Source organism: Manis pentadactyla, chromosome 2 (genome assembly GCF_030020395.1).
Source record: "Manis pentadactyla isolate mManPen7 chromosome 2, mManPen7.hap1, whole genome shotgun sequence".
Lineage (NCBI taxonomy): Eukaryota > Metazoa > Chordata > Mammalia > Pholidota > Manidae > Manis > Manis pentadactyla.
In genome coordinates this window covers 219,206,547-219,233,832 of record NC_080020.1, presented here as the reverse complement: position 1 = coordinate 219,233,832, position 27,286 = coordinate 219,206,547, and positions in this window count along the sequence as shown.

The window sequence follows — 27,286 nt, the reverse complement described above, 5'->3', positions numbered from 1 at the left end:
ATATTTTACATGGTTGGCTCTGTGCTAAGTGCTGTGGGAAATGTGGAGCTCCATAGTACAAGGTCACTTGCTCAAGTAAGACACAGATCCTGGGCAAACACAAAGAAAGATGACAGGTTCATTAGAATGCTAACAAACTTTAAAAGTCTTTATTAAGACTTTTTTACGATTAAGGCAAAGTAGAATAATTAAAATCTATGGATTCCTTTACCTTTTTTTTTGTCCCAAGTTCTATGTCATTTTCACACCGCAATCAATGCAATGTTTTAATTTTATATGTCCTGTCGCTTTAGTATATGTTTTGGGATACTGTGTCTAATAAGCAACATTAAGTCATTTGATTATTAAGTCATCTGGTTATGTGATTACCAACTCATGGCAAATCTTGTTTCCTACTACCCATCTTATATATATATGTATCACTATGAACAAGGAGGGATCATTTTAATATAGCACGCTAGATGTTAAAGAAAAGTTGAAGGGATGAGAGTGAAGATCAGAGAAGCTACTGGAAGAATGCACAAAATCAAGAAGCCAGATCATCACAGGTCAGTTCCTGCAGGCAACTATCAGCTGCCTGCAGTGGGAAGCATGGGATTTAAAAGAGCAAGTCCAGGGAGGTGGTGGTGGAGGATTTCAACTGGCCACAGGATGGAAGTGGACAGTCTGAGGAAGCTCCCCAGGAGACCCTGTATCTCACATCGGCCATTCATTTACAGCTCTTTCTATAACTGCCACCAAAGAAAAACACTTTCCTTCACTCCTCATTGGAATCTCAGACCCAGACTTGTTTTTGGCAGAATCTAATTTAAAAGCTTATTGGAAAAAGATGTTGAGGTATGTAGTCCTAGCTTTTCCACTATGACATGAGGGACAGTATAGAGGAGGATGGCTATGAGGCTGAGTTGATGACAATCTGGTACAACACTACTATGCACATATTATCTGATTTAACACTTCCAGCAACCTTAATAAATGGGCATTAAGCCCATTTTCATAGATGAGGAAAGTGATACATGAAAGGTTATATACATGGTCACACAGCTAGTAGACCCATGTTTTAATCTCATGTTATACATTAATCCAAAGTCAATGGTCCTATCCACACCATTTCCCAATATTAAGTGAACCAGCATATTTTGAAATATTCTACTATGTAGTTTATTCCACCTAATACATTTCATTGACCTGTCAGGTTAGTTAACTTATTACAATAGTGAATTAGGATAGACCAATATAACTTACTCTTAATAAAACCATGTTCCACTTTCTTTTCTAACCACTTATATATTTTCATTTTAATGTCCCATTCAGCATCCATGCCATGAACATCTCAACTAGTTTTTTTTTCTTATTTCTAATGTAGAAACTGAGACCTCTAGTTAAGTGTGGAGGACTGAATTTCCTTCATTACTTTTGGTGACCCCCCAAAACCTCAGTGACAAAGCAAAAGTGAATTTAAAAAAAATCACCAAGAAGGTGGAGAAGAGATGAACAGGAAGTAACTCACTTAGCAGGCCCAGAGAATGCACACGTTAAGCTAACACTGAGAATAACAAGAAGCAGGTGAATGTGAATATATGCCAGAGAACCCCAGAAAAGTGTACCTTACAGGTTCAATAATTTCTGAAAGCAATGTCCAGGTGAAGTTCAGGAGAACGGGCAGCTGCATCTATGCTTTCTTATCATGTGACTCTGGACTTGGAACACTAGGACCAGCTTGGGGCCATGGTGCTGTATTTCAGTACAGGAAAAATAATTTTTAAAAATGTACATACTGAGTATGAAACCTCAGGCTTCTGTACTTGACTTGCTTCTCCTTCATCCCCACCAGCCAGATCCACACTCCAAGACAGAGAAGGTATCTAGCCTCTGACGAAATTAAATAACTAAATAAACAGGGTTGTAGATAGCAACAGCTGTGGGTAGTCCAAGAAAACAGTCCAACCATGCCACCCTGCAGTAAAGTCCACTAATATGTAAAAGAAAAACGCTCATGTACATAGAGCTTTTTTAGTGTTTCACTGCTAAATATGAAAGAAGAAATAAAAATCAACAGAAGGGGAAAACAAACTAGAGAAAAGGGTGTGTGAGGAAAGGCAAATAAGGCACTAAGATAAAGACAAAGCAAAAATAACTAAATGTACATAAATGAAAACAATACAAAGCCACAACTTTCTTTAAATTCTCTTATCTTCACAGCAGTAAAAGGAGATATTCCATGCATGAACAAGAACAGAATGCCATGAAAAGAAATAACTGGAGAGCCACAAAGAGCTCTTGAAGATAAAATTCACTGGAAAAAAAAATGCAACTTAAATTTAGGAAACCTCCCAGAAAGAGAACAGAACTAGACAAAGATGGAAAGTAGCAAAGGAAAAGCAAAAAGTGAGAGATAATTAAGAGATAATTAAAGGGCTAACCCACCTTGTTCCACAGCCAAGTAATATAAATTGCACAAAGAAGAAAAAAATAAAAGTGAGAAAGAGCAAAACAGTGAAGAGCTGGCCTGGTGCTCTCAGCCAGGCCTTGGTACTGCAAGATGGTGGCCTAGCACACAGGGCTGGCTAGGTTTTATTGTTCTTCTGTGGAATATAAATAATATCACAGAAAAATTAACAGTGGATAAGGTCACTCTCCATAATGCAGGAAGACAAAAACAAGATCACTCCATCATCATCATGTGCACAGACAGGAAAGAGAGTCCTGTCCAAATGACAGAAATAACCCAATAGCCTATTTTCCTAACCAGTATGAGTAATTGCTCCTTCTTTACCGACTCCAACTTGAGCAAGGCTTCATTTCTCTTACCTTCTAGATCAGAGCCACTAAGATACTCCAAAGAATTATGCCCACTTCCTGACAGTATCTGCTTTAGAATAGAGCATACTTCCTTTAACCTTTCCCAGACTCACTTACCACAAGACCAAACCCTATAAGTACTGTTTTCTTATACTCTGTTTCTACAATGTTCCACGGTTCTTCATGATGTACATTCTCCATCATTGAAATAACTCAATAAAATTATTCAGCTACAAATGTGTGCTCTTTGGTTAGAGAATATTCACCAAAGAAAACTACTCACAAAATAATTCAAGAAATTGTCCCACAATTTGAAAGTACCTTTGGGTTGAAAGGAACCATTCAAATCCCTGCAAAATGAACAGAAACTTGACCCAAAGACATACCATTAAGAAATTTCAAAATGTCAGTAATGAATAGAAAAGATTTCAATGTTTCCAGAGCAGAAAAAGAGCAGATCACATAAAAGAGATCAGGAGATGGAAAGACACCAGTTGTTCAGTAACAACTCTGGAAACAATGCCCTTGGATGATTTGATTATTAAGACAAAATATAATTTCTTTCAACATATACAGTTTCAAAAAATTTCATCCAACATGTTTCTCAGGAAATTACTGAGAAATATTCACTGCAAAACAAAATAAAACAAAAAAACAAAGAGTTCATGTGGACATATGGAAAAGGAAATTCAATCCAAGAGAGATTCAAGAAATCTCCAGATGGGGTTAAGGGAGATCTCAGGATAAGAGCAGGCAGAAGACGGAGGGACCAGCCAGTCAGGGGGAAGCCGTAAGAGGAGGGACTTGTCCAAGAACAATAAATAAATATGTAAGTACTCGCAAACATTAATTTAACAAATCTAAATAAAGAAATTTCCTGATGTGCTTAAATATGTCAAGAAAAAAATACAGATTCTTGTTGAGAGTTTGGGGATGAATTAATGATAAATATAGCAAAATAAAGGGAATAAAAAGTAAAGGGATTATTAACTCTACGAGAATAAAAACACGTCATAAATAAAGAATATAACCATAACATACCACATGGCTTGACAACAAATATTATTTCATAGGCAAATAAAAATGCTAAAATTGATTTAACCGAAACTTATGATATAATCGTATTTTAGGGATGCAAAGATGAAATGCATGTGTGTAGAGTAATGGAATATGGATAATTTTTTTTTCAATAGTAGAGGTTCAATGAACATATTTTTTTAAATTCAAAAGTACAATGTAAGCATGTCATTTAAAGTGTAAAGTTGATTGATAGATGTGGGTAAAATTGCAGTATTTCCAGAATTTCTCACCTGGCTTTAGGACATCTCCATATCAATAGGTGTTTCCAAGAGGTGGAGAAATAGTCCATCTCCATATCAATAGGTAATTACAGGGGTTATGGAGGGTTTATCTGGACTGAAGAGGTTGGGTGAAGCTCTCTCTTCCACAGCCAGGTCTGGAGAGACTGGGATGACTGCTTGTAAGAAACAGCTTTCTCCCACTTCATTTCACCCTCTGACTGATTTCAGTTTCAAAGTTATTTTGCCCCGGGATTTTCCCCCCTGGAGTTACAATAAGAAAAACAACAGCGTTAGAATATTATGTATATGAATAACTTATGAAAATATAAATTAAACCAAAAGGGAGGGGAAAAAAATGTGAGGATTGAATACGAGTGCGATGGAAGCTCAGGCAACAAAAGAAAACTGTGCTAGTGAAGCAAGAGACTCAGAGGCTGGACCCCACCAGTCTTTCAGGTTCTGTTGGGGAGCTCAGAAGCCAGGCTAATTTCAATGGGAAGCCATTGCAGCTTTTAAGCTGAGTAGGGATAACCTCCAAATTCTATTTTACATAGACTGGTTGGCTGCAGTATAAAAATCTTTTCTGAGAGGGTCCAGATAATGAGAAGATAGGGGTTAGGAGGCTCTGGATCCCAATCAGGTGAGAGATAATGGCTTCAGAATAGGGTAACTAGTGACAGGAGGAGACATCACCATAGTCAAGATGTATTCAGAAGGGAAATACCTGGTGGTAATGTCTAGGAGTGGTCAAAGCATAGCTCAGATGCTTCTCATTTGCTAACTGAGTAGATAGTTGTGAACACAGAAAAGAGAATGAGCTTCAGCTATCAAAAAGATCATAGGAAGGTTATGAGTTCAGTTTTGGGCCTGCAGAATATGAGTTGAATTTGAATGGAACTGCCAGGTTTGATATCTCAGGGGAAATCTGAGTTGCAAAACTGAATTTAAGAGGCTGATCTATACCACAATTAGGTCATAGGAAAACTGACATGATGCTCTTGATGTGCAAGAGAAAATGCAGAATGGGAAGAGGGTCTATGACATAGCGTAGAGAAATGCCAACATTTCCAGGCTTGCTAGGGAGAGAAGAACGGCATAGAAGACAGAGGAGAAACCAGAAGATAATTAAAGATGCTGCTGCTAGAAGCAGCAAGGTGAGAACTGAAAAAAATGTCCTTTGGATCCATGTTTGTAAGCCAGACAGTGCCAGTGGAGTGGCAGGAATGGTAGCCACATCGAAGAGGACTAGGAAGCTAAGTCAGATGTCAGGTTACAGACAATTCTTCAAAGACAGCATTTGAAGGAGAAAAAAGAGAATTCACACATCATTCCCAGGTAGCACAGCTTTCTCTTTCTGGCTCATCTTTCTTTCTTGAAAACATAAGTAGGCATTTTGTTGAAGGTAGGGGCTTAGCCTCCTTCTCAACTTACAGTTTCCTGGGGAGTTTTAATGGCCCTGTCATTCTTCTTACAAGTTCCCGCTACCATACTAGATTTATCTTTGTATGTGTTGTTCTCACTTCCTTTCTCATGCACCATTCAAAATCAGCCTCAAGCTCCTTGACATCTCCATAAGGATCCTGAGGCCTCTTCAGCTATATTGCTCACTAGAAGCTTTCACCACCACGGACTCAAGAGTTCATTTTGGAGATGTCCTCTGCAAGACTGAATCATCTCTCCATCTAAAAACTTGCATCATGTAATCCTGTATATTTTGTTTCTTTTCAACATCTAGGTTCCCAAGGTCCCATTCCTCTTGCCCCAGCTATCATAAATTTTGGATATTATAATCTCTTCCTTCCAAGATTCTTAGGCTTTCAATACATAAATCTTCCTGATTAGATAGAGATAGAACTTTATTTAGGGTTTGCCCTTTAGGAGATTAGTTTTTTAGGAAAGCACACATAATTTGTTAGATGCTCCGCATTTGGCCACAACAACTTCTGGCACATATCTAGTAACCTGAAATTCCTTTCCTTCCATTCTGCCTCTATAACATATTTGAGACCCAAGATTGAAACACCAAAGTTCCTCCACTGGGCTAAGTGGCTTGGAGTATACACATACATTCATTCACTCAGCAAATATTTATTTAGTACCTACTGTGTGCCAAGCACTGTATTTTCAAAATGGTAATGACTTGTTTTCCTCCCTCCTATCATCTCTGTTTTTATGAATATCTCAAACAAATCTTTCATATATGAAGACCTAGGCATTTCAAAGGATAAATAAATCAATAAGATATGTTAAAATACTCGACTCCAATTTAAAACCAAAATGAATTTTTAAATGATGATCCTGTGGCTAATCTAATTTTGATGTTGTAGAGATTCAAAATAATAGTATGTAGAAACAGCTACCATATATTAATGTTTATTATGTTCCAAGTAGTATAGTAGGTATTTATACATATCATTGTATTTAATCCCCCATAGCAATGTTATCATATATTTTTACATATATTTTTGAACCAGTGGGGAAATTTGAGATTAAAAAAGAATAGTTAAATACATTTGCTGAAGTCACACAGCTGTAAGAGTAATTGGTGGACCCGGATTTACAACCCAAATCCTCCAGGCTCCAAATTGTCCTTGACAAATTCAGTGTAGTTTTGGGGAATAGAGATGACTATAGAGAAGTCAATGAGAAAATGCTAAAAACCAAGCAAGACAACGATAAAAACACTTCCTTTGGGAATGATGCTTCTTTTTCATCCCTCCACTGCATCTAAGGCTCCTGATTTCTCATTTTTGAGGTTCACTCTTTGTTCCTCAACCTTCACTAAGAGCATCTTTCACTGATTTGCATTACTCAGAATATATACTAAATGTCTAAGGTCACTCAGTGCTCCTAAATGTGAACACATAAAATGAAGCTCCTGGACCAGGAAGAAATAGCTTCCAGAAAATTCCTTCCACTTCTATCCTCAAGACAAACTTGCAGGTATCAGTTGGGTTTGATCAGCTCTTCTAATGATTTTTTTGGGGGTAAGAATTATGTAACACAGAGAATAGATACTGGTAATTACTGCACAGCTATATGGTAAAATGGGAAGCTTTGGAAAGAACAGACTGAACCAGGATTGGCTCTTGTCCTTGAGGGTTTTTATTTTGGCCTCCACTGTCCAAGGGAGTCAGAAGTTAGAAGTCCTTGAGTTAGAAGACTAAAAGATTGACATTCTGTCAAGTAGTCAAACCAGAGGGTTCTCTGGAAAGTACTATATTTGGGTGAAATTTTGATGAAAAAGGGAGAAAATCTGCTGTTTTTGAAGTAGAGAGTCAGACCACTGAAACCCCTAACTCCCATGAATTAGTGGTTATTACATGTGGAGGAAAACACAAACTTTGTTAATACTTTTCCCATCCACTGTGAAATACTGAAACTCAGCTGTGATGTAGCATTTAACTGCACATCGAATCAAGAGTCCAGTAATAGAAATTGCCTTTTTGCAGTGGAAAACAGGGTTAGAAGCAAACCAAAATAACACATAAAACAGATCTCCATGGAGAAAATTGAAGCATGTAAAGATCGAGGATGCCATTTCTGTTCTGTGAAAAGCTTTTTTCCTGGGGTTTTAAATTTTCCTCTTGATTATGTGTGGAATCAAGGGGTGTCTGTGTGATTGTGCCGAGGCATGACTCTGAGAAGCAGAAATGGGGCAGACATGGACAGATGGTGACAGGCTCATTTTTAATCCCAACCAACAGGGATGGAAGTCAAGAATCTAAGGCAGATCATAAAAGTTGGCATCCAATCTTTCAGTTCCAAATTCTATATCCTCCGTTGCCTAAAACTAAGTTTATTTCACTAGTAAACAAGAGATTCAGAACAAAATAGTAATGAGGAGCCTTTTTTTAACTAGCTAACTTACAAGTTAAAAAAAGTCATCCATATTCAGCAAGGGTGCAGAAAATTGGACGTTCTCTTATACTATTACTTGATATGTAAAATGGAACTCTTTTCCTAAAAAACAATTTATTACACAAATAATTATTTGTAATGGAGAGGAATTAGAAGCAATTTACCTTTCCAACAGAGGAAGACTTCCATATCCATTAGAGCACATCAATACAAATTAGGTTTCCCACTAATTTTAAAGATAGAGGAACCTGGTCAGATGCCATGTTTTATGAATAAAATGAAATACAAATCAAAGATCCAGTGTAATCCTCACAGACTGCTACATAGTGAGTCTTGTTCAAAGAACATGATGCAACCCAAAACGTTACCAATTGTAATCTGTCAGTGTCCAAAAACAGGTGATTTTATTTCTACTACTGCAGCACATTTTTAAAAAGTTCTGTTTCATAATAAGTATTTTTTCAGTTTTTTAAAAATATACTGTCTTATTTTTAAGGCAAATCCTTTTGAATCTGCCAATGCATTTTTAAAGTGTATCCTTGTATCATTCTAGAGAGGGAATCCTCCTCAGCTATGAGAAACACATTTACATTGCTTTTGTTGAGTCTTGGTTCATAATCCCTTTTTTCTACCATGAGCTAAATGTCAGACTCAGGATCCCAGCCTATAAAAAACACAAGCACTATAGCTCCATCTCTCAATTACTTCAACTCTCTACAAGACCAAATCCACAGGAAAATAACTCCCAACATTCAAGGGTCGCTCCGTTTGAGCAGGCTCTCAGAAGAGTAGGTGTCTGTCTGTGGATTTGCAAAGGAGAAAACAGAAAAGGACCAGGATATTCAACATGTATACAGGTGAGTCCTTTCGTACTTTGTCTAAGGAGTTTGCCTTGCATATTCTGTTTCCTTCTCAGGCCATGAGAAAAGCTTCCTGAAGCCTTCTTACTCCCTTCCTTCTTGAGTAAATTCATTCTCCCTCAAAAGAAAAGAAGTTTGAACTCATTCAGTACTTTTGCCTGCATTTATACTTCTATTTAGTTAATTTCTCCATTACATTAATACTGTATACAGATGGTTTCTGACTTATGGTGGTTTGACTTAGGATTTTTCAACTTGACCATGGTGTGAAAGTGATACTCAGTAGAAACCATACTTCCAATTTTGAATTTGGATCTTTTCCTGGGCTAGCGATTTGCAGATTCTCTCTCCTGATGCTGGGCAGCAGCTGTGAACCCCAGTTCCCAGTCAGCCATGTGGTCACAAGAGTAAAGTATAAACTGACAATGATTCTGTACCCAGGGAACCATTCTATTTTTCACTTTCAGAAGAGTATCCAATACATTACATGAGATACTTGACACTTCATTATAAAATAAGTTGTGTTTTAGATAATTTTCCCCAACTGCAGGGTAATGGATGTATTCTGACCACATTTACGGTAGGCTAGGCTAGGCCAAGCTATGATGTTCAGTAGGCTCGGGTATCTTAAATGCATTTCAATTTAGGATATTTTCAATCTATGATGGGTTTACTGGGATGTAACCCCAAAGTGAATCAAGGAAGATCTGTACTATGAATTTACTATGTGGCAAATCTTCTAAGTAATCTTCTCTCTCTCTCTGATAATTCATTTAATTAGTAAAAGCACCTATAAAATAAGTACTATTATTATCTCTATTGTATCAAGAAACTAAGACCCAAGGAGATTAATTTACCCAGTGTCACAGAGCTAATTAGAAATGGAGTTAGGCAGTTAGTTCCTAAGACTGCCGTCTATTTATCTATCTATCTATGTCAGTTGTCTCTGGGCAGAAGCTATTGGGCCACAAGAAAATCCCTGATCCAGACCCAGTACATGTCCTCAAGTTAGCAAAAACAATTTAAAGCCTAGAGCAATGATCCTCAAAGTACTTGTAGAGTAACAGTTTCACCTGTGATAATGTGAAAAACCCCAACATTTGTTACCCCCCAACACCTCCCCACAACACTGTAGATGTACTGAATCAAGATCTGAGTGATCCGTTAATCCAAGGAGATGAGGCATTTCCATCTGGGCCATTTGGATGGTCACCAGCAGATGGGACAAGGCTGTTTGCACTTGAAGACTTTTTGTCTCAAGAGGACAACCAGGATTGTTGACTTAAGATTTCACTGAGCAAGCTGACTGTTTTAACATCAGACCCCTAGAGTTTTAAGCACTTTTCAAATACCAACATGCATTAATGCAGGACAATTTAAACATATAGGTGTGTACATTTTTGGGTGGATATACAAAAGGGTGGATGAAACATTTCATATATATATATATATTTGAAAAAAACATATACAGTATCAAATCTAGAAAACATATTGATCATGACTATTCCTTTTTTGTCATATAAAGAGAAGCATAATTTGAATGTTATAGATACTTTCCTTTTCCTTGCTTCCTAAATCAAAATCTTTATGCACACCTATGGTATTATGGCATCAATTATGAGGTGTGGTTGATTTGATTGTCTTCTGTTTTCAATGATATTAAAGAATATTCTACTGAATAAGTCATTTTTTCTCTAGCTTATAGTGAAGTTGAAAGTATTCTGTAAAGCCTGATAGAATAACTAAACATACAGTTTTGTCAACATTTAATTAAGACACAAAAAGACAGTCCTGAAGTGTAGAAAGAGTTTATTCCTTATGTTTGACATAGATTTGATCTATTTGAACATTGGTCTATGATTCAAACTACTTTGACCTCTGCTTTCTCATCCTTGATGTGACTGGCTTATGTTAAAATGTTGTAACATGACTATTCTAATCTAACTTTTATGACTCTGCTCTGCTTGAGTATATCTGTTACTACTGCCCATCCTGAAGTTTATTCTATTTTAGAAACTCTTTATTGCCCAGTGGTTAGATCAGCAGGCTGTAGAGAGAAAAGTTTAGAAATACTGCCAATCTGAACACTTGGTCTCATTTAAGTTCATTCCTATGGGAATGTTTTTCAATCAACTAAATAAAAATGATATTCACCCTGTATAGACTACTTTCTTTAGTCAAGACAATGAAGAATGAATTATTATCTACTTTTCCTTAAAAAAAGTGCTTTTGTGTGAAAAAAATTATGACAAACTCACATAAAAATTGTTCATGGGGCACAATTTTCAAATAAAACTCTATTATATTGATAGACATTGAAATTGCTCCTTGTCATACAGGGACATAAATATCTATTCTGCCCAAAACAAATTTAGCAAAATCAAAATATGTAACACTAAGAACATTTCAGCTTTTCTCTAACACATGGAGCCAGCCATACATGCCAACCCAATTTTATCGCTTCTCCTCATTAAGTTTGAAAGCATATTTTCTGTTGCTTTTAGCAGCTCCTAAAATTTCTTTGTCTTTTAGCATAGCACCATAAAAGTTCCCACCTGACAGATAATAAATCGTTCTCACAGAGCATCCTGTCCCCTGGCACATACTGGCTACATTCTATTCTCCAGATACATTAGTAACAGCATTTATGCACTTATGCACAAAACTTCGTTTCAGCATCTTGAAAATGCTTGACCCTATCCTATCAATTCATAGCAGGGAATGGTCCACTTTAGACAAAGCATTTACTCTGAGAGTGAAAGGAGAGATGGTTTCCTCTATGATGGAATGCATTTGGAACAATAAAGAATGGGTTATCTGAGGTCAAGGAAATCTGGCCACACAAAGATGACCTGACTATTTAGGACTCTCTCCCATATCATAGAATGCATAGTGGTAGTTTTTTAACCTTATCTCTAGAAGACATTTAAGGACATGTACTTTGTACATCCTTCTGTTATTTATTCCTTCATTCCCCAAGCATTTATTGAAAGCCTACTAGGTTCTAGACACTTTGCCCTATGATACAATCTCAGAGACAGAGAAGACAAGGTCTGTGCCTATAGTTGCCACAAGATTTGCAGCCATGCAGGCATTTTCAGTAAAGTATAACAGAGGTATTGTTAAACAAGGAGAAACTTCCTGTGTGGGAGAGAGAGAGAGATCAGGAAAGCTTTAACAGAGGAATTAAAGTGTGAGCAAAATTTTGAGATCTGAATGGGAGTTCCAAGGTAGTCACTGGATAGCAGGTGATACATAAAAGGTACACAATTTTGAAAATACAGCATTTTTGGACACTAGCAAATAGTTCAGAATGAGTGGAACCCATGCAGTATGTGAACATTGGGTGAAGTGAAGATGGGATGAGGCTGGAGAGGTACACATCAAATCCCAAAGAATCCCGAATGATAGCATGCAGAGTTCATAGGACTTTATCCCTGTGGTGATGGGGAATCAGTGAAACATGTGATACAAGGAAGTTACATGGCCAGAACAGGTATATTATTTACATAATAAAAAACTATGAAATCAATAATGGTTAGCAAAAATGGCCACAGATTCTCCCCATCCCTATATATGCTTCCCTCTGAGAAGTGACTCCGAGGCAACTTGCATCAAGAAGCAGAGTGTGTTTCTCTAACCACTGGACCTCTGCTTGGTATGTGACATCAATTGGAAAGGAAAAAACATACCATCAGAGACTTTGAAACGGCTTTTACAGGAAGGCTTCTCTCTCTTTCTGCTCTCGAGAAACTCAAACTGCATGGGAAGCAGTCTGAGCTGGCTGCCGGAATAATGAGAGACATAATCCCCAGTCATCCCATTACCCTGGCTATCAGCCCCTTAATAGCCACATACATGAGTGAGGCCGTCCTAACCATTCAGCCACCAGCCAGTCCATGAGGTGACCTGGTGACCTGACAGCTGACTATAGAAGCACGAGGGAGCCCAGTAAAGATCAACTGAGCTATCCCAGACCAAATAAGTGTGAGTTAAACTAATGGTTGTTTTAATCCACTGAGTTTTGAGGCAGTTTTTTTATGTAAGAAAGCCCATACATACATAAAGAGGATTATTTTCTACTTATGAAATTGTAGCAACTATTCCAACAACTTTATGTGCATTACTTTAATTATATAATATCTTATGAGTTATGATTTATGTCCTCATTTTAAGGATGAGGAAACGGATCTATAGCCATCACTTTTGACTACTGAGAGAATTGAGCTACAGAGAATAAAACAAATAAACAAAATACAGACTGAAAAGAGAGTAATTTCTTGATTAGTGATGGCAGATGCTTGGTCGTATGGAAATTCTACTTATGAGAGGTTTTATGAGATTATCAGGACAACCTTTCAGATACGTGTCAGCCTTAAAAATAAGCATGTACCTGGTTTGTAAACCTAATTTCTGAATAGTCTTAGACAAGAATATAAGTGAGTAAAAGAGAAATAAACTGAATTTAAGAAAAAAACACATGCCCCATCTAAAGTAGACAACCTCCATATATTGTTGTCATGTAAAGTGTAGGCCCAGCATTCTATTACCAGAACTTCTAAATGTGTTTTCAAAAAGTAGAAATTCTGGATTTAGTGTGAAATATTCTAGCATTTAAATAACTGTAGCTAATTTATAGTAATGCAGAGCAAAGGCGTGTCACAGACAAAACAGTTCTGTTAGCATGTGGCTGATCAACACCCAGCTTGAGATCTTGAAGTAATACTTTTAATGGTAGTGGGCATGGTGGGGTCAGACTGTTGATTATTAGGCTAATTAAGTCTTGTACTTCTAAGTTCAGCATGAGGTCGCTGGTCACAGGGACTGCTTACCTATAGGACCTGAACCAGCTGGTTTGTTTTTTTTTTTTTTTTGAGAGGGCATCTCTCATACTTATTGATCAGATGGTTGTTAACAACAATAAAATTCTGTATAGGGGACTCAATGCACAATCACTATTCAACCCCAAGCCCAATTCTCAACAGTCTCCAATCTTCTGAAGCATAATGAACAAGTTCTTACATGGTGAACAAGTTCTTACATAGTGAATAAGTTCTTACATGGTGAACAGTACAAGGGCAGTCATCACAGAAACTTTCAGTTTTGATCACACATCATGAACTATAAACAATCAGGTCAAATATGATTATTCATTTGATTTTTATACTTGATTTATATGTGAATCCCACATTTCTCCCTTATGATTATGATTATTATTATTTTTTTAATAAAATGCTGAAGTGTTAGGTAGATGCAAGATAGAGATAGAAAACAAAGTTTAGTGCTGTAAGAGAGCAAATGTAGATGATCAGGTGTGTGCCTGTAGACTAAGTATTAATCCAAGCTAGACAAGGGCAACAAAACATCCACGGACGCAGAAGATTTCTCTCAGAACGGGGGGGGGGGGGGGTGAGGTTATAAGCCTCACCTCTGTTGATCCCCAATTTCTCACCTGATGGCCCCCCTGCAACTGTGCCTGTCTTAGGTTGTTCCTCCCTTGAGGAATCTTACCCATCTCTGGCTAACCAGCCGTCTTCCGGGGCCATACAGGGAAATGTAAAGTTGGTAAGTGAGAGAGAAGCCTTATTGTTTGAAAAGGTTAGCTTTTTACTTTTCTGCAGATTTATGCCCTGCAGCTTCTATGCCCAGCATTTGTCTTGAGGTATCTTTATCACTTGGAGGAATTATGATACTCGGTAATTTCGATATGAGGCATGAATTCTACTTAGGGGTTGTAATTATGAAGGAAGAAGAGAAGCTGTAGAAGTTGCAGATGGAAGAAAACATGGGAAGATTGATTATTTCTTTGACTTATCTTCTTGTAGTGTAACATAAGCGTGTATAGGTTTTAAATTACTAATTAAATTGCGTGCACACATTAACATAATAGGAATACAGTTACATAACCAAAGCAGACCTACAATTACCAGCCATATCCAGTGAAACCGAGAAAACCAGTTAGGCACCCTAGGCATTTGTGAAAACTTATCAATGATATGATGGATATTGTCTAACTGAATTTGAATAGTTTGAGAAAAATCAGACAAATTAAAACAACACATTCCTGGGAACTCTTCACGTCCCATATGTTCTTTTAACAGTAGATTAGTCTATAGTCACAAGATTTTGGAGTGCTGCAACTTGCACTTCTCCTAATTTTTGGTTGAGTTCTGACAGTATAGATCCAGTCAAATTTGTTGTTTTACTGTATGCAAAAGCCAGCTTAGATATCTCCTTCTTCATTCCAATGGCAAGTCCAGGGACCGGTGGGATGAATGCAGCTACAACTGCAACAGCACCAGGATCTTTGTTGAAGTTTTTTGATGATCATCTTCTGGAATGACTCTTCCAGAGGATGTTGATGTTGGATGTTCTTCTACATATCGTATCTTAATTTGTTTTCTGAGTAGCCAAATTAGGCTTTGATCCTCTGTAAAAACACAAACAAACCCTTTGCCACACTTTGACATGCCCTTTATACCATTGTGAAGAACTTATTGGAGATCACCACACAAGAACTGATTTTTTTTTTTTAAGAGAAAGGAATATTATCAGAAAAATGTACTTCCATAGCTGATCATCTGACACCCTTTAAATGATCAAAATTAAGGATATTTAAAGCATGCATTAATCGGTAATTTGCAGTTAGTTTTTATCCTATCAGGGAGTAATCCCCCTTTTCTTTCTTTTTTTTTTGTTATCATTAATCTACAATTACATGAAGAACATTATGTTTACTAGGCTCTCCCCTATACCAGGTCCCCTCACAAAACTCCTTACAGTCACTGTCCATCATCATAGCAAAATGTTGTTTAATCACTACTTGTCTTCTCTGTGTTGTACAGCCTTCCCCATTCTCCCACCTCCCCCATTATGTATGCTTCATAATACCCCCTTTCTTCTTCCACCCCTTATCCCTCCCTACCCACCCATCCTCCCCAGTCCCTTTCCCTTTGGTAACTGTTAGTCCATTCTTGGGTTCTGTGAGTCTGCTGCTGTTTTGTTCCGTCAGTTTTTCTTTTGTTCTTATACTCCACAGATAAGTGAAATCATTTGATACTTGTCTTTCTTCACCTGGCTTATTTCACAGAGCATAATACCCTCTAGCTCCATCCATGTTGTTGCAAATGGTAGGATTTGTTTTCTTCTTATGGCTGAATAATATTCCATTGTGTATTTGTACCACATCTTCTTTATCCATTCATCTACTGATGGACACTTAGGTTGCTTCCAATTCTTGGCTATTGTAAATTGTGCTGAGATAAACATAGGGGTGCATCTGTCTTTTTCAAACTTGAGTGCTGCATTCTTAGGGTAAATTCCTTGGAGTGGAATTACTGGGTCAAATGGTAAGTCTATTTTGAGCATTTTGAGGAACCTCCATACTGCTTTCCACAATGGTTGAACTAATTTACATTCCCACCAGCAGTGTAGGAGGGTTCCCCTTTCTCTACAACCTCACCAACATTTGTTGTTGTTTGTCTTTTGGATGGTAGCCATTCTTACTGGTGTGAGGTGATACCTCATTGAGGGTTTAATTAGCATTTCTCTGATAATTAGTAATGTTGGGCATCTTTTCATGTATCTGTTGGCCATCTGTATTTCTTTTTTGGAGAACTGTTCAGTCCCTCTGCCCATTTTTTAATTGGATTATTTGTGTTTTGTTTCTTGAGGTGGGTGAGCTCTTTATATATTTTGGACATCAAGGGTTTATTGGATCTGTCATTTACAAATATATTCTCCCATACTGTAGGGTACCTTTTTGTTCTATTGATGGTGTCTTTTGCTGTACAGAAGCTTTTCAGCTTAATATAGTCCAACTTGTTCATTTTTGCTGTTGTTTTCCTTGCCTGGGGAGATATGTTCAAGAAGAGGTCACTCATGTTTATGTCTAAGAGGTTTTTGCCTATGTTTTTTTCTAAGAGTTTTATGGTTTCATGACTTACATTCAGGTCTTTGATCCATTTTGAATGTACTTTTGTGTATGGGGTTAGACAATGGTCCAGTTTCATTCTCCTACATGTAGCTGCCCAGTTTTGCCAGCACCATCTGTTGAAGAGACTGTCATTTTGCCATTCTATGTCCATGGCTCCTTTATCAAATATTAATTGACCATATATGTTTGGGTTAATGTCTGGAGTCTATAATCTGTTCCACTGGTCTGTGGCTCTGTTCTTGTGCCAGTACCAAGTTGCTTGATTACTATGGCTTTGTAGTAGAGCTTGAAGTTGGGGAGTGAGATCCCCCCTACTTTATTCTTCTTTCTCAGGATTGCTTTGGCTATTTGGGGTCTTTGGTGTCTCCATATGAATTTTTGAACTATTTGTTCCAGTTCATTGAAGAATGTTGCTGGTAATTTGATAGGGATTGCATCAAATCTGTATATTGCTTTGGGCAGGATGGCGATTTTGACAATATTAATTCTTCCTAGCCATGAGCATGGGATGAGTTTCCATTTGTTACTATCCCCTTTAATTTCTCTTAAGAGTGACTTGTAGTTTTCAGGGTATAGGTCTTTCACTTCGTTGGTTAGGTTTATTCCTAGGTATTTTATTGTTTTTGATGCAATTGTGAATGGAGTTGTTTTCCTGATTTCTCTTTCTATTGGTTCATTGTTAGGGTATAGGAAAGCCACAGATTTCTGTGTGTTAATTTTGGATCCTGCAACTTTGCTGTGTTCCGATATTAGTTCTAGTAGTTTATGAGTGGAGTCTTTAGGGTTTTTTATGTACAATATCATGTCATTTGCAAATAGTGACAGTTTAACTTCTTCTTTACCAATCTGGATTCCTTGTATTTCTTTGTTTTGTCTGATTGCTGTGGCTAGGACCTCCAGTACTATGTTAAATAACAGTGGGGAGAGTGGGCATCCTTGTCTTGTTCCTGATCTCAGAGGAAAAGCTTTCAGCTTCTTGCTGTTCAGTATAATGTTGGCTGTGGGTTTATCATATATGGTCTTTATTATGTTGACGTACTTGCCCTCTATACACATTTTGCTGAGAGTTATTATCATGAATGGATGTTGAATTTTGTCAAATGCTTTTTCAGCATCTATGGAGATGATCATGTGTTTTTTGTCTTTCTTTTTGTTGATGTGGTGGATGATGTTGATGGCTTTTTGAATGTTGTACCATCCTTGCATCCCTGGGATGAATCCCACTTGCTCATGGTGTATGATCCTTTTGATATATTTTTGAATTCGGTTTGCTAATATTTTATTGAGTATTTTTGCATCTACATTCATCAGGGATATTGGTCTTTAATTTTCTCTTTTGATGGGGTCTTTGCCTGGTTTTGGTATTAGGGTGATATTGGCTTCATAGAATGACTTTGGGAGTATTCCGTCTGTTCTATTTTTTGGAAAACTTTAAGGAGAATAGGTATTATGTCTTCTCTGTTTGTCTGATAAAATTCCGAGGTAAAACTGTCTGCCCCAGGGGTTTTGTTCTTGGGTAGCTTTTTGATTACCATTTCAATTTCTTTGCTCGTAATTGGTTTGTTTAACTTTTGTGTTTCTTCCTTGGTCAGTCTTGGAAGGTTGTATTTTTCTAGGAAGTTGTCCATTTCTTCTAGGTTTTCCAGCTTGTTGGCATATAGGTTTTCATAGTAGTCTTTAATAATTCTTTGTATTTCTGTGGAGTCTGTCATGATTTCCGTTCTCATTTCTGATTCTGTTGATTTGTGTTGATTCTCTTTTTCTCTTAATAAGATTGGCTAGAGGCTTATCTATTTTGTTTATTTTCTCAAAGAACCAGCTCTTGGTTTCATTGATTTTTGCTATTGTTTTATTCTTCTCAATTTTGTTTATTTCTTCTCTGATCTTTATTATGTCCCTCCTTCTGCTGACTTTAGGCCTCATTTGTTCTTCTTTTTCCAGTTTCGATAATTGTGATGTTTGACTATTCATTTGGAATTGTTCTTCCTTCTTCAAGTGTGCCTGGATCGCTATATACTTTCCTCTTAAGACTGCTTTCACTGCATCCCACAGAAGTTGGGGCTTTGTGTTGTTGTTGTCATTTGTTTCCATATATTCCTTGATCTCTATTTTAATTTGTTCATTGATCCATTGATTATTTAGGAGCATGTTTTTAAGCCTCCATGTGTTTGTGAGCCTTTTTGTTTTCTTTGTAGAATTTATTTCTAGTTTTATACCTGTGTGGTCTGAAAAGTTGGTTGGTAGAATTTCAGTATTTTGGAATTTACTGAGGCTCTTTTTGTGAGCTAGTATGTGATCTATTCTGGAGAATGTCCCATGTGCACTTGAGAAGAATGTATATCCTGTTGCTTTTGGATGTAGAGTTGTACAGATGTCTATTAGGTCCATCTGTTCTACTGTGTTGTTCAGTGCCTCCGTGTCCTTACTTATTTTCTGCCTGGTGGATCTATCCTTTGGGGTGAGTGGTGTGTTGAAGTCTCTTAAAATGAATGCATTGCAGTCTATTTCCCCCTTTAGTTCTGTTAGTATTTTTTTCACATATGCTGGTGCTCCTGTGTTGGGTGCATATATATTTATAATGGTTATATCCTCTTGTTGGACTGAGCCCTTTATCATTATGTAATGTCCTTCTTTATCTCTTGTTACTTTCTTTGTTTTGAAGTCTATTTTGTCTGATATTAGTACTGCAATCCCTGCTTTCTTCTCGCTGTTGTTTGCTTGAAATATGTTTTTCCATCCCTTGACTTTTAGTCTGTGCATATCTTTGGGTTTGAGGTGAGTTTCTTGTAAGCAGCATATGGATGGGTCTTGCTTTTTTATCCATTCTATTACTCTTTTTCTTTTGATTGGTGCATTCAGTCGATTTACATTTAGGGTGACTATTGGGAGATATGTACTTATTGCCATTGCAGGCTTTAAATTCGTGGTTACCAAAGGTTCAAGGTTAGCCTCTTTAGTATCTTACTGCCTAACTTAGCTCGCTTATTGAGCTGTTATATACACTGTCTGGAGATTCTTTTCTTCTCTCCCTTCTTATTCCTCCTCCTCCTTTCTTCATATGTTGGGTGTTTTGTTATGTGCTCTTTCTAGGAGTGCTCCCATCTAGATCAGTCCCTGTAAGATGTCCTGTAGGGGTGGTTTGTGGGAAGCAAATTCCCTCAGCTTTTGCTTGTCTGGGAATTGTTTAATGCTGCCATCATATTTAAATGATAGTCGTGCTGGATATAGTATCCTTGGTTCAAGGCCCTTCTGTTTCATTGCATTAAATATATCCTGCCATTCTCTTCTGTCCTGTAGGGTTTCTGTCGAGAAGTCTGATGATAGCCTGATGGGTTTTCCTTTATAGGTGACCATTTTCTCTCTAGCTGCCTTTAAAACTCTTTCCTTGTCCTTGATCTTTGCCATTTTAATTATTATGTGTCTTGGTGTTGTCCTCCTTGGATCCTTTCTGTTGTGGGTTCTGTGTATTTCTGTGGTCTGTTCGATTGTTTTCTCCCCCAGTTTGGGGAAGTTTTCAGCAATTATTTCTTCAGAGACCCTTTCTATCCCTTTTTCTCTCTCTTCTTCTACTGGTACCCCTATAATATGGATATTGCTCCTTTTGGATTGGTCACACAGTTCTCTTAATATTGTTTCATTCCTGAAGATCCTTTTATCTCTCTCTATGTCAGCTTCTATGCGTTCCTGTTCTCTGGTTTCTATTCCATCAATGGCCTCTTGCATCTTATCCATTCTGCTCATAAATCCTTCCATATTTTGTTTCACTTCTGTAATCTCCTTTCTGGCATCTGTAATCTCCCTCTGGACTTCATCCCTTAGCTCTTGTATATTTCTCTGCATCTCTGTCAGCATGTTTATGATTTTTATTTTGAATTCTTTTTCAGGAAGACTGGTTAGGTCTGTCTCCCTCTCTGGTGTTGTCTCTGTGATCTTTGTTTGCCTGTAATTTTGCCTTTTCATGGTGATAGAGGTAGTTTGCAGAGCTGGCATGAGTGACGGCTGGAAGAACTTCCCTTCTTGTTGATTTGTGGCCCTCCTCTTCTGGGAGAACAGCGATCTCTAGTGGCTTGTGCTGGGCAGCTGCATGCAGACAGGGTTTCTGCTTCCTGCCGGGCTGCTATGGAGTTTATCTCCGCTGTTGCTGTGGGCATGGCCTGCCTCGGGCTGCCTCTCCAAAATGGTGGAGCCGTGTTGGAGGGAGAACGGCCAGGAGGCTATTTATCTCCGTGAGGGGCCTCCATGCTCCCTGCTGCCCAGGGGTTTAGAGTGCCCAGAGATCCCCAGATTCCCTGCTGCTGTACTAAGTGTCCCGGGACATTTCTGTCTGATTTTGGGGTGCCTGTCCTTTTAAGACTTCCAAAAACACTCGCAAAAAAAATAAAATAAAATAAAGTAACTAAATAATTAAAAAAAAAAAGCCGCTCACTTTTCTTTGTCCCAGGTTGCCAGCCTCAGGGACCCGCTCACAGGTCTTACTGTCCTGTTTCCCTAGTATCCAGGACCCCACACATGCACTGTGTCTGCACTCTGGTCCAGATGGCTGGGGCTGGGTGTTCAGCAGTCCTGGGCTCCCTCCCCCTCCCGTTCCGACTCCTCTCCTCCCACCTTGAGCTGGGGGGAGGGGCGCTCAGGTCCCACGGGGCTGAGGCTTGTATCTTACTCCCTTTGCGAGGCGCTGGGTTCTCTCAGGTGCGGATGTGGTCTGGATGTTGTCTTGTGTCCTCTGGTCTCTATTCTAGGAAGAGTTGTCTTTGTTATATTTTCATAAATATATGTGGTTTGGGGAGGAAATTTCCGCTGCTCTACTCATGCCACCATCTTGGCTCCACCCCCCTCGTTTGTTTTTTTATTCAAGAAAAATAACCACTTCTTGGGAACTATCCTGACACCAAAAGATGGTGAAAACTTAGCACCTCTGGCTATTCAGCTGCACCTTCAAAGATTTAATATAGTAAACCTTTCCTAGCTAAATGCCAGAAAACACTGGGGCACTGACATCCTCAAAGAACCCTGTCTCCGTTCAACATGCACCCTCCCTTCGCATAAGCTACTGGTGTTCCCTGGCAGAACATGCATGTCCGTCATGGACCTCTGGAAGCACTTCCAGTTGTTCTTTGTGTTCAGTCATTTGGTGTGACCCGTACTTTTTAAAAAAACTTTCATGTCATATGTTCTCGGGACTCGGCCTATCTTTCTCTCTGTGGCTGGCTCTCAGGGCTCTGATTTGTCTGTGTCAGTGAGAGAACTCAGGAGTGATTCCCTCATTCCCCATCCCTGCAGGGCTATGGAAGGACAGCGGGCCACCTAAGTGAACCCAAGCTCTGGTGAGACACCTGGTAGTCTACGTAACGCCAAGCAATGAGAAAGAAATAAACCGCCACTCACCTCCACAGGGGACCCCTGACTTGGCAAACTTTATTGTTTCTAACTTGTTCCCAATATATCTTGTTTCTCTTTGCTACCAGGTCACCTGCCCCGTGCAGGTGAGAGTGGCCAATGGGCTGGAATGTCAATGTCTTCATTGTATTGATTTCCATTAATTTTCATCTTTACAGCCTTTTCTCTTTGCCAGAAAATGTTTTTGACCATGGGAAATGCTATTCAGAGTTGGCGTCTTTCTAAGCAGTAGAACTTCAAAACAAATACAAATAAATAGTAAGAGGAGTGACAGATAAGGGTTAAAAGGTGACTTATCAAGGGTAAGTTGCAGGAAAGTACTTCAAGGCAGAGTTAGGGAGAAAAGCAAAGCCTAATATCCAGGTCCATGTTTTTCTGCTCAAATCTGTCTCAGGCTCTGAGAAGAATTGTACCCTTGGACAAGAGAACTTGGCTTTGAAGAATTTCAGCTAAGGGGCTCAGAAAAGTCAAGATTATTCAGTCAGTTATATCCTGATTGCACTTTGATCTACAAAACAGTACTAGAAACATGGTTTTTGCCTTTAAAACCTGTAGTAGTAACTGATCCTGCTTCAATCACCTGCCATTGTTGAGCCCCTTCAGACATGAGGTCACAGGTTCTTAACCCAGGTTCTTCTGTGATATTAAGATGCCTAAAACACAGCCAAATCTTTGGAGCCTATTGCTTACTGAGAATTTTTCCTAATGTTTTTCTATATGTCGTTTGCTAAAATTCCTCATCTCTCTGTGGTTAGCTTTCTTTCATCTTAATGCTCATCCATAAACCCTCATTAAACTTGCTCTATGTTAATTGACTTTCAATATCTTTTCAAGGAGTTGGGTGTTCATACACTTAACATTTGGGTGTCCCCACTTGATTGCAGGGCAAGCCAGCAGGCCCAAGACCTTCTTCCATCTCTGTTTTTATTTGTTATTCTTCGTCTGCTGCTATTTCCATACTATATGTCTAAATTTGTTTTCTTTTCAATTATTATTTTATTTTAGTAGAATGCAGATCACCTCAAGTCAACAGTAGTTGTTTGTAACAACAAAAAATAGATAACTTACAAACATTCTGTTTTAAAAGACATAAGAGAACTGTGAAAATAATGAAGACCAGATGTGTTAAAATTCCAGAGAGGGATTTTTGGTGAATTAACATTCACTGGCCATTTTTCCCTCCTGAAGTCATTTGCCCATTCTAGTCAGTGGCCACTGATCAGACTAGATCTGGGCAGAGGGATTCAGCTGAAGGAAAGAGAAAACTTGGGTTTCTGAAGTTTGTATAGGCTGGTGAAATAGACTGAAATGTAACAGGGGCCTCAAAAACAAAGCTGCTTTCCCCAGAGAGTATTTGTTGAGTTCTGGACAGCATGGGAGTTTAGGGAGCTAGACTAGAAACTTCTAAAATCTCCTGTGGTCTCACCTTATTTTGAAAATAAAGTTCAACCAGAAGGACTCAAAACTATGACTAGTCTCTCCAGAAGACTTTCGGTAGGAAATTAAAGAACTAGTATTAAAACTTTATAAGGCAGAAGTGAATCTCTGGAGGCCACATTCTACAGAAATCAATCTGAGCTAGACAGAGCCTAATACTGAAGAGCAAAAAAAAGCATTCCAATCCCTGGCTGTGATGGGAGTTGCTCACTCTTTCCGCCTAACAGAGGACAAGGTGACAGGGTGCTCTCTGGGGAAAAGTGGCATCATTCATATCTCCGTGGTTCTTTGTACCATAAAAAGTCATGAAACGTGAAGAGGCAGAAAAATGCATCTGAAAATTAAGACAAAAGACAGATGATGGAAACAGATGATCAGATAATCTAAATATTGGTTTCAGCAGACATAGACATTGAAATTACTATTTTAAAAATGTTAATCTTAGGCTTTATTACCTTTTTGATGTCTCTCAATATTTCTGGAATTTTTCTCAGCCATTGTCATTTTGAATAGTATCTCTTCCCATTGTCACCTCTGGAACTCTGATTATATATATCATGAATGCTATTATTCTATCCAACCTATCAGGCATACTTTGAATTTGACTTCTTAATATTATTTTTATTCTGTTTTTCTACCATTAAAATGTATCTTTTTTTTAAGATATTAGTTTTGAACTTTTTGTTTATTGTTGCATCTCTAGGACACTAAAACATCATTAATCTAATAAATTCTATAGAATATTCTGATGGGAGAAGAGTGACTGAAAATAAAAGAATAAAATATCTGTACAAAATCCTGAGTGACATATACAACATATCCAGTTATATGCATCAAATTAAGAAATAAAAAAAATCACAACAGTGAAGGAATAAAAATGTATCTATTAAAGAATAAATAAAATAATAAATATTTATTAAATGCTTACTTTATGCTTCTATTCCATCTCTCAATATACTGCTTCAGCAATATTACTATCTAACATAATATTGGAACTCTTATTTAAAGTAAAAATATAAAATAAAAGGAGTTAATAAAATCACAATCATTTGTGCTTATTATAGTTTTCTACTGAGAAAACTTTGGACTATTAGCTGAAAATCCATTAAAATTAATGAGAGTTAAATAAAGTGGCTGAATAAAAATTAATTAGAAAATAGTTTCTACATACTAGCAGTGGCTGTTTGGAAAATACTTTAGACCAATTTTCCATAATAACAAATCAAATAATATATTAGAATAATTTAAAGAAAACTTACGGGAATATGCATAAAAGAAAATAAAACTTTGCTGAGACATTAATAAAAAAATAAATGCAAGCAAATGGAGAATTATTACATCCATGGTTAAGAAGGCTGGATATTATAAAGATGACATTAATTTTCTAATTTATTTATGGTAGGATTTCCAAATGCTAGTGCTCAGAACACTAATGATTTAGAGTATGTCAATAAGATGACTTACACAAATATACACACATATATGCACACATCTCATAACAAAGAAATTTGGGAAATGCTGCTTTCTTTCTTCTTTTGTTTGATAATGATATAGAAATTCAACTGCTGGTAGTTATCAGATATATTCTGCCATAAGTAAGTCTACAATAAACATAGTTTTGTTTAACCAAGCCTTATTCGAACACATGTCTTTTGTAGCACCTTATTAACCTATGGCAAAGTGTTGTACAGAACAACATTCTGGAAAAGTCCTAATTAACAGGTTTAACCTAATTCAAGTCAGAGTCCCTATAGCAATTTCATGTTAAAGTGATTCTAATGTTCTTGAATGAATAGCCAGTAGTCACTGGTATAAACCATTTTACAATTGTATTATCACGAGCAACTTCTCCTTTCGGATAATCAAGCATAGTTCAAATTCATTAAAACTAAAAGATCATTTTAAAAGCACAAAGAAAGATATATCAAAAAAAAAAGTGTAGATTAGTCCAGAAATTCCCAAGTATTTAAGTATCCATCAAAAAATGTTCACTAAAGAGTTATTGTGTAGAATAGTGCATATTTGTGTATGCCCTAGTTTATCTAAGAACTTCATATCAACAAAGGATAAATCATAAATTATTGAGAAAAAGTAAAACAATTTATTAAATGATATTAGAAAATGGTTTGGTTATTTGGGTAAACCACCCTTATATACAATCAACCAGCCTTACATAAGATATATATAAAAGCAACCTTATGTAAAATATCATACAATGTATCAACAAAAGATTCAGTGTTGACATTCAGACTAGTTTTTTTTAACTGTAAAAATTTTAAGAAAATAGAAGCAAAAGTAAAAATATATGGCTGGGGCAGGACAATCACAATTTAAAATAAAGGAATTCACAAAGTGCAGAATAAATAGGCTCGACATAAAGATTAAAACATTTATTTCTTACAAATTGTAAATAAAACAGAAAACAAAACCAAATATTACAACTAATAATTATCCATAAGAAATGCATAAATACTTATAGTTTAAAATCTTATAATCCCATTAGATAAGATTAGGAGAAAGAAGCAAATAGGAAAATTAAGTAAGTGTAAATGCAAATACACAGACCATATGTACATTTCTATTCATGTGATGTATATGCATATAATTTTGTAAAAATAAGGCCCATATCAAATGTATTAGAGAATGACATACAGCCCACCTTCTGTCAGCTGGAATCCTAAAAACCAGTGTTATTTCCCAGGTCTAATGCACCTCTCAAAATAAATGCTCCAGAATTGCAAAATGACCACACAGCCCTTAGCCCAAGAGCTGTTTCTCACATACAACAAGTAATGGGCGTCCCCCCACTTTGAGGCTGACAGTGAGTTGAAGAAAGTGAAGAGGAAGAGGGGAAGCCACAGCACCCCACCGACTGCTGCAGTTTTGTTATAATTGCTCCTTTGGCTTTTGAATCAACCAGCTGCTGACTTGACTGGTTCAGCAAAACACTGAAGAGTGGACCTGATGACCAGTGTAGGGGAGTCTGGGTGTGGAAGAAGGGAGCAGAGGAGGGGGTTTCTCCAAAGCAGAGCAAAGCACAGCAATCTGCCAAAGGTAGGAAGGAAAAGAAGGTGCACCTACAGTTTTTCTTGCCAAAGCAACACAAAGAAGACCCACAGCCCCACGACTTCAGGACTGGAGAAGGGCAGTGCTTCTGTCACGCCACCCCCACCAGATACTAGTTTATCTCTAGAGAAGAACACCCGGGAGACGTGGGAGGCCCATAAACAGCCTGCACACCTTCTTCAATAGCATGAGCATCAGAAACGCCACCTTTATTTTCACAACCACAGCTCACGCTACTGTTTTCACTGCAAGGCAAAAAACGTTTGGAGCAAAGTATTATAAACAAGCCCTGCTCTCCAGATGGCCCTTACAAAAGTGAACCCAAGACTGCCTTAAAGTTGAAAGCAGATCTACAAAGAGGCAGTCTCTGCCATTCTTACAACTATCAGGAACAAAATGACCTTTCATTGGAACATATTAGGGAGATTATTCAGCTCGTGATGATGGGATTTTTCCTCAAGTCATTCCTGCTGATGGCAGCTACATCGCCTAGGTGTGCGTTCCCTGAAAAGCTCTTACTGGTGAGGAACTCAGTCTCTGTGTAAATATTTTTACGGTGAGACAGCAGAGGGTTGTACTTGAGGATATGCATATCAAGACACAGCAATTATCACAAAACAAAAAAC